This window comes from Ylistrum balloti, unplaced genomic scaffold (assembly GCF_031769215.1).
Source record: "Ylistrum balloti isolate Yb309-2 unplaced genomic scaffold, AGI_CSIRO_Ybal_v1 Utg369782, whole genome shotgun sequence".
NCBI classification, from domain to species: domain Eukaryota; kingdom Metazoa; phylum Mollusca; class Bivalvia; order Pectinida; family Pectinidae; genus Ylistrum; species Ylistrum balloti.
In genome coordinates, this window is record NW_026781970.1 from 1,310,639 (window position 1) to 1,322,653 (window position 12,015).

At 40.8% G+C, this 12,015-nt stretch overlaps 1 pseudogene; it reads left to right on the forward strand.

Moving 5' to 3' along the window:
- The first annotated feature begins 1,103 nt into the window (after nt 1-1,103).
- On the forward strand, nt 1,104-11,229 carry LOC132544215 (uncharacterized; annotated as a pseudogene).
- The last annotated feature ends 786 nt before the right edge of the window (nt 11,230-12,015 follow it).

Sequence of the window (12,015 nt, forward strand, 5' to 3'; positions counted from 1 at the left end):
GCACAAACAGATTAATTAATAGTTATAAAAAGGAAATATCTGTTGATCAACTTGTTTAATTGTTTGATGTTTACACGATATATGAATGTCTTATGTTCGTTTTTGTTTTCGATTCTTTAAGGTTTAAGTCTATTAAGCCTTTACAAGCTGACAAGGAAAACACTTACTACTGCCTCATATAACAATTATCCATCTATTATATTGGAAATGTAGAGATTTTACCTGCAAGTCTAACTGCTGTAGTAGGTGTGGATGTCAGCCTACAATACGTAAAATATGTTAACTTGCAGTTACGTCCAGAATGCGTCGCTCATGTTATAATCACATCCGTCAGCGACTTTCAAAATCATTGTTTCAATTCTAATTTTGTTCAAATCTTAAGCGTTTATCTATGACGTATATGACATGTTTGAAATGAAACACATTTTATATCGACTAAAAAATTATCTTTCTGAAATGAAACGTATTTTCATCTCCACTACCAAATACTCTGACTAAATTGAAACTTTAATGTATAGTGTGTTTATTGTTGTTTTTTAAAATAAAATAAGAAAACAAAGCATGGATCAGACTAATTTTCACTGTTTACTTAAATATTACGTTTTCAAGATGAAGGATGCAGCGGCAGCTCTTCTACACGAGGCAAAGTTCTCTGCAAGGGAAGAACACACAGTAGTAGTTAAGGAGCATGAGCTGTCGAAAGAAGAAACACTGTTGTTGGATTTTGAGAAACAAATAGTACTTATAGGCGACAGGATAATAACGAGTGCACAGATCAGATACGCAAATCTCAATATGATTGAAAACACGAAGTCTGGTTATGAAATTGTGTTGTCATATGTATTGGAAAACCATGAAATCCGACTTCTACACATCCTATGTCCTGACAATGCAAAAATTTTGGTTTTATCCCTGAACGGCCTCAGACGACTGTCGTATATACTTTACAAAGAATTTATGGCAACTGCGCAAGAATTTAGGAAAGTTCTTAAAGAATGTTCACCCCTCTTCAATGGATCTGTTAGTGGATTGTCCTTGTACAATTTGACAACAAAAACGACTGAAGTGAAAGATAAGACCATGTATCTTTGTCTGGATAGGGAATGTCTAATGATTTTGAAGTCCCAGTTCCAGGGGGAGACGCCGTATCAGATGTACTTCTGGAGGGAAGAAAAGCCAGAGAGTGTTGACAGAGTGTTGATAATGCATGAGTCGAAAGTAGTTTCCATTGAAACAAAGAAATTGAAACTAGAAATACCTCTGTATTCGGTATGTATGAATACCTTTCAAGCTCCATATGGTGTATACGTATTTCAAAGCTGTACAGATATGAAATAATCACAAATCCTTAGTGCTTTATACATTGTTTAATATGTATAATAAACGAGGGGGGAATGGTTTGGAAAATTAGAAGGTATATGTTTAAAGACAGTCTTGCTATCTTTTTTTCAGGGAGGGCAGGCAAACGATCTTTTCCAATGTATTCGTGGTCTTGTACCACAACCAAAAGGAAGTTTTACAGGTAATTAAGGATAGTGACGTCCACATCGATAGTTACTAACACTCAATCCGTCCATCCAGATGTAATAGATCTTATTGCTTTTTTGTTCCAACCGTCGTTTATTTACAATCTTATGTCTGTGTTTGAAAACTACAGTAACTTTTTGTTGTAATGTCTGACTGTCGATATATCTAAGTGACGAATAGGTAAATATGTTTATTGCTTTCAAATGATGCATGAACCTAAATAAACTAAGTAACATGTTTATTTAATATTTTTCTTCTTCTCATATGAAATTGGTTTCCTCCTATTCGAGGTGTGATATCACAAGGACGAACAATATCTTAGGTGACACCACCTCTCGGAAAATCAACGATGCAGGATTCCGTTGATTCTTTTTTTCTCTCTTATTTTGACAATATGAAAAATATTAAAAGTTGTCAGTGCTCACACAAAAATATAAATATTCAACAGCGTAGAGTTTGTTATACATGTGTATGATATTGATTGATTAGAGACCTTAAGCGAGGTTTTTAATTTCCATATTATATTTCTCCCGGTAACTAGATTATTACATTGTAAATATTATGAAATAGTCTTATCTAAAAAGTTGAATATTGAGACAAATACATAATTATCAAAACAATTGTTTATTTTTTGTTTATATTTATGGTTCTTCTGTCTTGAGGAATCGCGGTGGCCGAGTGGGTGGTGAAGGCGCCTGACCGTCTTTATCTCCTGCCCTCCACCTCTGGATGGCAGGTCCGAGGTCTATGTGGTCGGTGGCTTTTCTCCGGAAACTCAGCTTTCCACCACCACCCAAACCTGGCATGTCCTTAAATGACATTGGCTGTTAATATAACGTAAAGCAACAACAAATTTGACTGCTGTTCTAAACTTAGAAACATGCAGCGCATTTGTTAATATGATATTCATCGGTTGCACGATCTTATCCGATCAGAACAAGGGATAGTTTTGACATATGTAACACAAGCGTTCATATGGCTTTATATCCATAGATATTTTTATGTAATATAAGCATGTATGCGTTTTGTATTCATTCGTTTTCAAACAGTATGATTTTGTTTTATTTCAGACCACGATCGTCATCTACGGAGGATTCGGGATTTAGAAACCTCTCAGGAAAGGAAAAACATGGCTGGTAACCGGCAAGCTTTTTCTGACCTAAGACAGTCTACGGGTAAAGATTAATTTTCAACCTTTGATAATTCGAAATATGTAACTCAATATAAGAGTGTTTTATAGTAAGTGCAATTGTAATAGCTTACTCCAAAAATATAGTTTCATTGTTTTTTCATGTGATGGAAAACGCTTTATGTGACTTCGTGATTAGTCAGTGATCTGATTAGTGAGGTGAAATTCACTGCTAGTATGGTCCATGACACCACATAGTATTGCTCTTCATTGTGAGATCATCTTAATAACGGAGGTTTCTTAAATAATGATAATGATTGTGTTATGCCCTTTATTTTACCCATCCAATGGTTTTTATTTTCTGTTTTAATGCCTTCTTTAACAGTAGTGAGTCGTATGTTATAAAACATGTTATGATGTAGAATATTAGCATAATAAGTGAAAAACATACTACTGAGTCTGTGACGTGTCTTCTGTCCCTGACCAGTTTCCCTAGGCCCGTTGAGCGTACCCCAGGGTACCACCGGCCAGAGACCCTGGATTCGTCGTGGGCTGTCGTCAGTAGTCTGCTCATCGCCCTCCATCATCAGCATGGTGCTCGCCGTCTACGTTGTGGAGGTGGATAGCTTTCATCACTTCTCGCGTCGTAGCTACAACCAGCTAGGCGTGCGCTCTGCAGCTTGGCTCAGTCTTTGGATCGTCCTGCGCCTTTCCCTGCCAGTGGTCCCAATTTCTGCCATCAGGCGGCACACAGACTGGGAACAGAATCCCCTGACGCCTACTTCGATGGGGAACAGCCACAGCTCTGTGTACTTGGCATTCTGCCTCTCGTAGGCCTTTGCACATCTTGTTTCCCATGGTACTGTTGGCTCGATCATTGACAATGCCAGTAAACACAAGATTCTTTTGTATGTCCACCTCCATGTTCCAACCTGTGGTGCTACTTGGATCGATGACTTCTGTTTTGGCTGTGACTTGGCGGTTTCACCCGGCTTCACAAAGTTGATGTGACGCTGTTGGGGGTTACTCCTCCGCTCCTTCTTCCTTTCTACTGCCAGCCAGTCAGCCACCTCTCTGAGCACTTTGTAATGACGCCATCTGTATCGTCCTTGTGTCAGTGCTGTGGAACAGGAAGACAGAACATGTTCTAGAGTTCCAGGGCGGTTACAGAGCTTGCATGATGGGTCTGTTGTCAGCCCCCAAAGGCAGAGGCTAGCTGGGAATGGTAGGAGATCGTGAACTGACCGGAGGAGGAAGGACAGCCTCAACGGTTCGTACTTCCAGATGTCCTCCCAGATCAGCTTAAGGTCCATGCTCCTTGTGCTCCCAACTCCACCGCTCTAGCCTGCCTTCTGTTGTCTCCTGTTCTCCTGAGTTCTGACTGTATCATGGCTCGTCTCTCGTCCTGGGCTGCCCGGCTCCACAGAAGTGTCTTGGTTTCACCAATCCCTTGCCGTCCGACAGCGATAATTCCCACAATGTCCTTGTGCATGAGTACGCTCTCCGCCTGGCTAAAAGTATCTGTCGCTGACCACTTCCTGCCTGTACAGGTAACAATCTCTGCTTCACGGATTTGCTCATCAGGGGAATCTCTCAGGGTGAGGACCAGTCTCGTCTTGGCTGTTTTGAACTCCTCCACCAGCGAGGATAGCGGGAGTTGAAGCTGGTTGCTCTTTCCATACAGGCCTACACTGGAGAAACTAGGTGGAATTCCTAGCCACTTTCTCAGTTGACGGATGATGATCCTCTCTAGAGCTTCTACAGTCGAGCTGGGTACCTCGTACAGCATCATTAGACATATTAGCCTTAGTAGTAGGGCGTGCTGGTATAGCCAGACTTTAAACTTTCCAGGAAGGTTGCTGCGGTCAATTTTCTTCAGTCCGTCATCCACCTGGGTCTCAAGCCTCTTGACGTTGTTCCTGTCCTGCAGACTTCCATCAAAGCTCTTCCCAAGGCACTTGATTGACGGGATATCCTCGTCCCGTACTCGTAGGGTAAACCTATCTGACGTTTTCCCTTTCTTCATGATTAGAGATATGGTCTTTGCGGCCTTGAACTTCATCCTGGCCCATGATGCGACGTCTGTCAGGGCTGTCATCATCCATCTTGCCTGTACATGGGTGGTTGTGGTGAGGGTAAGGCCATCCATGAACTTTCGGCCGGATGATAGATGTAACCCTGATTCCGTTTTTGGTCCACGGGTCTCTCTGAGGGCAGCGTTGATCATCAGATTCATTCCCATGACAAAGAGTACCACGCAGATTATGCATCCCTTTCTCCAACTTCTGCCAGCCCGTTAACTGGTTACCAACAGTAAACCGGAGCCTGATCCCGTCTATAGTTGGTGATGATCTTTTGTAAATGGCTGGGGACATGATAGTGTTGGAGGGCTGTGTAGACAAGCTGGTGGGGAATGGAACCGTAAGAGTCGGACTACTGTGAGGTCCATCTTCCCTGCCTTCGCCTCGCGTACGAGCTAGGAGATGGCGCTATTGTGCTATACACAACCGCAGAAACCGGGAACTCCTTCCTTCTGGATAGAGGTATTGATGTACTTGTTTGCTATCAGGAATGATGTCAATCTTCTGGCAAGGATAGCAAAGAATACCTTACCTTCCACATACAGTAATGAGATGGTCCGGAACTGGTTGACATTCCTGGAGTTCTTTTCCTTGGGTGTGAATATTCCCACTGCTTCCTTCCAGGCTTCTGGTACTTCACCTTTCCTCCAGACTGCCTTGAGGAGCCTCCATAGCCGCTTCAGCAGAAGTGGGCACATCTTGAACACTTTGTACGGGATGGCATTGGGTCCGGGAGCTGAAACAAATCTTGCTTTCTTGATAACTTCCTTCACTTCTCCAATTGTTGGCTCTGAAGTCACGAGCTCTGTCTCTGGAGGCGCTGCTGGTTCTATGCGTTCACAGTCCCCAAGTGCGTCTTCTCTTCTGGGATCAGAGTGTTTTTCGTGCAGGTATATTTCAACCTCTTCCATTGGGTTTTCTAGTGTCCCTGACCACTCTTTATCCAAACTTGTATGGGTTGGCTGTGAATGCCAATATCTTCTTGGTTCTCTTCCGTGCTTTTCTCCTTGTATTCTCAGCTTTCCGCAAAGATTTCAGCTGGAAAAGTCCAAGACGCTCAGTTGGTGGACTTTGTCTGTACCTTCGCTTCAGCTGTATGAGTTCAATTCTCAGGTTCTCAATGCGGGATTGTCATTGGTGGTTCCTTCATTACCTTAGCTTCCCCTACTCCAAACCGGTTCACTGGAACTTGCATGGATGCTTCAAGGATGGTATCTAAGTCCTCGTCTAGGATTTTCCATGATTTCTTGTCAAGTGCCTGGGGCCACTTGATCCTTATTTTCCCTGTGGCCAGGTCTTGGCGTGGTATATCCAAAACCGTTTCCCGCTCTGCTTCCTGGGTTCAATCTCCTGGAGACATAGGTAGAAATTGTAGGGGTTCCTCTTCCTCCACCTCTGGGTTCTTGAAGACATCCTGCATTGTCTCGTGGACGGAGAGTTCCTCTATATTGTGGGTTGAATCCGGATTGAGGTACTCACTAGTCATACCGGCTGAGCGCTGTCCACGTGGCCTCACACGTTGGCAACCAGATTTCCCTTGGTGAATTCGCAGACCGTGTTGGTTCTTGCAGACCTTGCCACATGAACAGGTAACTGTTCATGGTGCTGTCGATTGGGCAGTCCGTGCCGATTCCATAAAATCTGTCCATGTGAGTCTTTCATCCTCCCTCCCTCTCGGTAGACTCTGAGGGTGTCTTTCATAATTGGAGTTTGTAGCTGATTAGTGGCTGTCCTCTCACGAGGACTGCTTTTTGGGATGCTACCCCTAGTGCCCCGATTCCAGTCTGTTCCTGACGTCACCTGATTTTAAAAACCTACATAGAGGCCCGGACATTACCATGTTCGAAGGTATCAGGTAGTCAAATACATATCTTTTAACACATTTTTCTCCTGTTCGAAGCTTTAAACACGTGTTATCTCCCTGTGAATCATTAGGAAATGACGGAATGCATTTATGATCAGAACTGGTACTTCTCATTGATAACGTTTTAGATTATTTTTTCGTAACAAGAAGATAAGATGCGCGTATTGATGACATCTTTATTTGATCGGACTTATTTTGACTGTTACAGCAGGGCCTTGGCAATCTAGCCATTACACTGATGACAAGACTGAAACAAACAACATGAGGCTCCAATCTTTTCAAGGTAATAAAACAATGTAATTCACATGCATGTCCCTTATAAAAAGAAATATTTTCTAGGCTGTCTGATTTCCACTGGGTATAATAAACACATAAATGGATTATTCAAGAATGGGTTCGGCCAAATGAAAGAGACTTTTCTGTTAAGGGTGGGCGATTTAGCGACTTTACTTTCAAGTGAAACAGATTTGTGTGCTAATGGCCCCAGAAACAGCCAGGGTAATTTTAGGGTGGGGTCTTATTGTATAAGGTGGTGGCTACCTAACTGAACAAAATACGGGAAGCCAGTCGCGTGTTATCTAAAGCAAATATGATAAAGCGTCATACCTAAGGACACAGCTAAATAAGCGATCAGAGGTAGTATGATATGTGATAATGTTGATTCAAATTACCTCTATATCTATACACCATATTTAATTTGAACATGAAAATTAGCTGGGGAAACATTTGCTTTAAGGCTGAGAGTAGACAGATGTAAGGTCAGTTAGATTAATACTAAACCAATGCGGTTTTTAAAGATATTGATATTTGTTTTAGTAAAATAACTCTTTTGGAAAGGTTTTAGGTATCCGATCTACAGTGGTCGACAAGTAGAGGACTAAAGCAAAAACGTCCATATCGGAATTTGAATATCACATAGTTTTTGTCGATGATTGAAAGGTTGTTGACGATATATCATTTATTTAGAATTATTTGCTCGACCAATGCGCGAAGTTCCCTTTCGTTTGATTTCATTTGTAACAGGGCACAACTACTGTTAGGAAACAAACTTAAAACGGTTAGCCAGACAATTAGGATTCCATAGATATTCTTTAGACAATAAATCGATATAGACAAACTGTTTATATGAAAAGTCGATAACTCGATACAAGTCCCAACTCGTGTTACTGAGTTTGAAGACATTTTACTGAAAACGTGATGACATATTCTTAGTGAATTTTAGGTGACCTGCGTCGTGCTGTTATGACATTTCAAAACGAAGATACTATTGCCTTGCCATGGGTGATTGCTGAGGATGAAATTACAAACATGTTGGACAGGGGATTTGTACCGGAAACTGATATTCTGAGTGGAGGTTAGTTTAGTTATTATTACATATATGGGATATCAATCATTTTTATTTTACACGCGTAAGCATAGTAAAAAACTGTACAATAAACGTTCATTTGTTGTTATTAATAAGTTTATGAAATTACTTCTGTTGAAAGAAACATTTGCATAACCATGTTACTAAATGGCTACTGTTTTTAGCCATGTTGAAGTTTTCATCAGGTTAAAAAATAACAACAAATCGTTTCCTTTCTTTTCCTTAAAAAATCAAAACTCCAAATATTTTTCTCATTGGTGTGAATGAAACTATATTATAGAGAAGTAATTACGACTAATTGTTCAACATGAGATATGTTTGATTTTGGACCAAAGCGAAAAAAGATTTGGTCAGGACAATCTCAGGCTCACTTCATGCATGTTTGATATCATTGCCATTCCTTGATAATGTCTGAGGCCAAATTTGGTTGAAATCTACCCAGACATTATAAAGGAGTAGCATTTTGGAACAAAATATTGTTTTCCCGCCTTTGAACCCTGCCTGACTGGCGTGGCATGGTTTCGACCTTTGACTGGTGTGGTATGGTTTAGACATTTCACTGGTGTGGTATGGTTTGGACTATTAACAAGTGTGGTATGGTTTGGACTATTGACAGGCGTGGTATGGTTCGGACATATGACAGAAGTGGTATGGTTCGGACATATGACAGATGTGGTATGGTTTGGACTATTGACAGGTGAAGTACCGGTTTGGACTATTGACAGGTGTGATATGGTTTGGACTATTGACAGGTGTGGTATGGTTTGGACTATTGACAGGTGTGGTATGGTTTTGACTATTGACAGGTGTGGTATGGTTTGGACTATTGACAGGTGTGGTATGGTTTGGACTATTGACAGGTGTGGTATGGTTTGAACTATTGACAGGCGTGGTATGGTTTGGACTATTGACAGGTGTGGTATGGTTTGGACTATTGGCAGGTGTGGTATGGTTTGGACTATTGACAGGTGTGGTACAGGTTTGGACTATTGACAGGTGTGGTATGGTTTGGACTATTGACAGGTGTGGTATGGTTTGGACTATTGACAAGTGTGGTTTGGTTTGGACTATTGACTGGTGTGATATGGTTTGGACTATTGACAGGTGTGGTATGGTTTGGACTATTGACAGGTGTGGTATGGTTTGGACTATTGACAAGTGTGGTTTGGTTTGGACTATTGACTGGTGTGATATGGTTTGGACTATTGACAGGTGTGGTATGGTTTGGACTATTGACAGGTGTGGTATGGTTTTGACTATTGACAGATGTGGTATGGTTTGGACTATTGACAGGTGTGATATGGTTTGGACTATTGACAGGTGTGGTATGGTTTGAACTATTGACAGGCGTGGTATGGTTTGGACTATTGACAGGTGTGGTATGGTTTGGACTATTGACAAGTGTGGTATGGGTGTGGACTATTGACAGGTGTGGTATGGTTTGGACTATTGACAGGTGTGGTATGGTTTGGACTATTGACAGGTGTGGTATGGTTTGGACTATTGACAAGTGTGGTTTGGTTTGGACTATTGACTGGTGTGATATGGTTTGGACTATTGACAGGTGTGGTATGGTTTGGACTATTGACAGGTGTGGTATGGTTTTGACTAATGACATGTGTGGTATGGTTTGGACTATTAACAGGTGTGGTATGGTTTGGACTATTGACAGATGTGGTATGGTTTGGACTATTGACAGGTGTGATATGGTTTGGACTATTGACAGGCGTGGTATGGTTTGAACTATTGACAGGCGTGGTATGGTTTGGACTATTGACAGGTGTGGTATGGTTCGGACTATTGACAGGTGTGGTATGGTTTGGACTATTGACAGGTGTGGTATGGTTTGGACTATTGACAGGTGTGGTATTGTTTGGACTATTGACAGGTGTGGTACCGGTTTGGACTATTGACAGGTGTGGTATGGTTTGGACTATTGACAGGTGTGATATGGTTTGGACTATTGACAAGTGTGGTATGGGTGTGGACTATTGACAGGTGTGGTATGGTTTGGACTATTGACAGGTGTGGTATTGTTTGGACTATTGACAATTGTGGTATGGTTTGGACTATTGACAGGTGTGGTATGGTTTGGCCTATTGACAAGTGTGGTTTGGTTTGGACTATTGACTGGTGTGATATGGTTTGGACTATTGACAGGTGTGGTATGGTTTGGACTATTGACAGGTGTGGTATGGTTCGGACTATTGACAGGTGTGGTATGGTTTTGACTATTGACATGTGTGGTACGGTTTGGACTATTGACAGGTGAGGTATGGTTTGGACTATTGACAGGTGTGGTATGGTTTGGACTATTGACAAGTTGGTAAGGTTTCGACATATGGGTGGAATTATTTTGACTTTTATTTGTATGTATGGTTTTGACAGCAGAAACTTTAAAGTGTTATTGTTGTTTAATATTTTTTTGTTAACTGCAGGGCTTGATCCTGAAAATTTAGATCACTTTCTGAAATGTACTGAGGAGGTCGAAGGTCAGCTCGTGAAACAGGAGTAAGTACCGTACCGGATGCTAGTACCCACCCCAAGATTTACGTGTTAGTCTTATTAATTTTAGAGGCTATGGCAAATTTTTGCTCTGGTAGATCGAATCCTTTTAAACACCATAAATAACAAACGAAACCCAGAAGGATGAAACAGCTGTATGGTGCAGTTTAATTCACTGTTTTGCTATGATGTATCACAATGTAGATGTTGCACCAGAAATACAAATTTAGTTCTTCGTAAATTATTGATAACACTTTTTAAATTACACACATTTATTTTCGGTTCCTGATATTGAAAGTAGACAAAAATGTTCCTTTTTTTCACAGTATATCATATGACCATATTATTATATTTACACATATAAATCGTTAGCGAATGGAATATAAGACAAAAAAAAAGGATTATATATAATCTTATGATTTATATTAAATATGAACTATAAAAACATTGTACTTGTAAGTAAAGATAAATCATGCGTTGAATTTTCTCGTATTTTCAGCTATGGAAGAGCATTATCCACGTTACATGGCATGAAGAAAATTTACATTGAATGCCCTCTGATCGAAATGAAAAAAATTCTAACCCTCGACGACATCACACTTTTAAAACAGTTGTACTTCCATTCCTTCACGTAAAGCGGAAACAGCTCTGGTTCTAACGACAAACTCTGGTCCTGAACACAAACTCTGGTTCTAACTACAAACTCTGGTCCTGAACACAAACTCTGGTCCTAACGACAAACTAGTCCATTCCAAGAATTGGGCACATCATTTCAATTAGGATGGGACTCAAGAAGTTACTCATCATTTAGATCAGACTTGGATTCATCCATTAGCTTAGATACATACCCGTACCTCTTTAACGTTTATCATACATGGACTCGTCCACTCACCTAAAGATAGACCTTCCCTTTCACGTAGGAATAACTCATTTTTGTGTAGGTTTTTTTTTCTTTATATTCGTTTGTATGCCCACAATCACTCCGGTTACTGGCACTGATTACAACATCACTGTCACTCCGGTTGATGAAATTGATTACAACATCACAGTCACTCCAGTTGATGAAACTGATTACAACATCACAATCACTCCTGTTTATGTAATTGATTAGGACATCACAATCACTCCGGTTGATGAAACAGATTACAACATCACAATCACTCCGGTTGATGAAACTGATTACAACATCACAATCACTCCGGAGTATGACACTGATAACAACACCACATTCATTCCGGTTGATGTGACTGATTACAACATCACAGTCACTCCGGTTTATGGCACTGATTACAACATCACAGTCACTCCGGTTAATGACACTGATTACAACATCACAATCACTCCGGTTGATGAAACAGATTACAACATCACAATCACTCCGGTTGATGAAACTGATTACAACATCACAATCACTCCGGAGTATGACACTGATAACAACACCACATTCATTCCGGTTGATGTGACTGATTACAACATCACAATCACTCCGGAGTATGACACTGATAACAACACCACATTCATTCCGGTTGATGTGACTGATTAC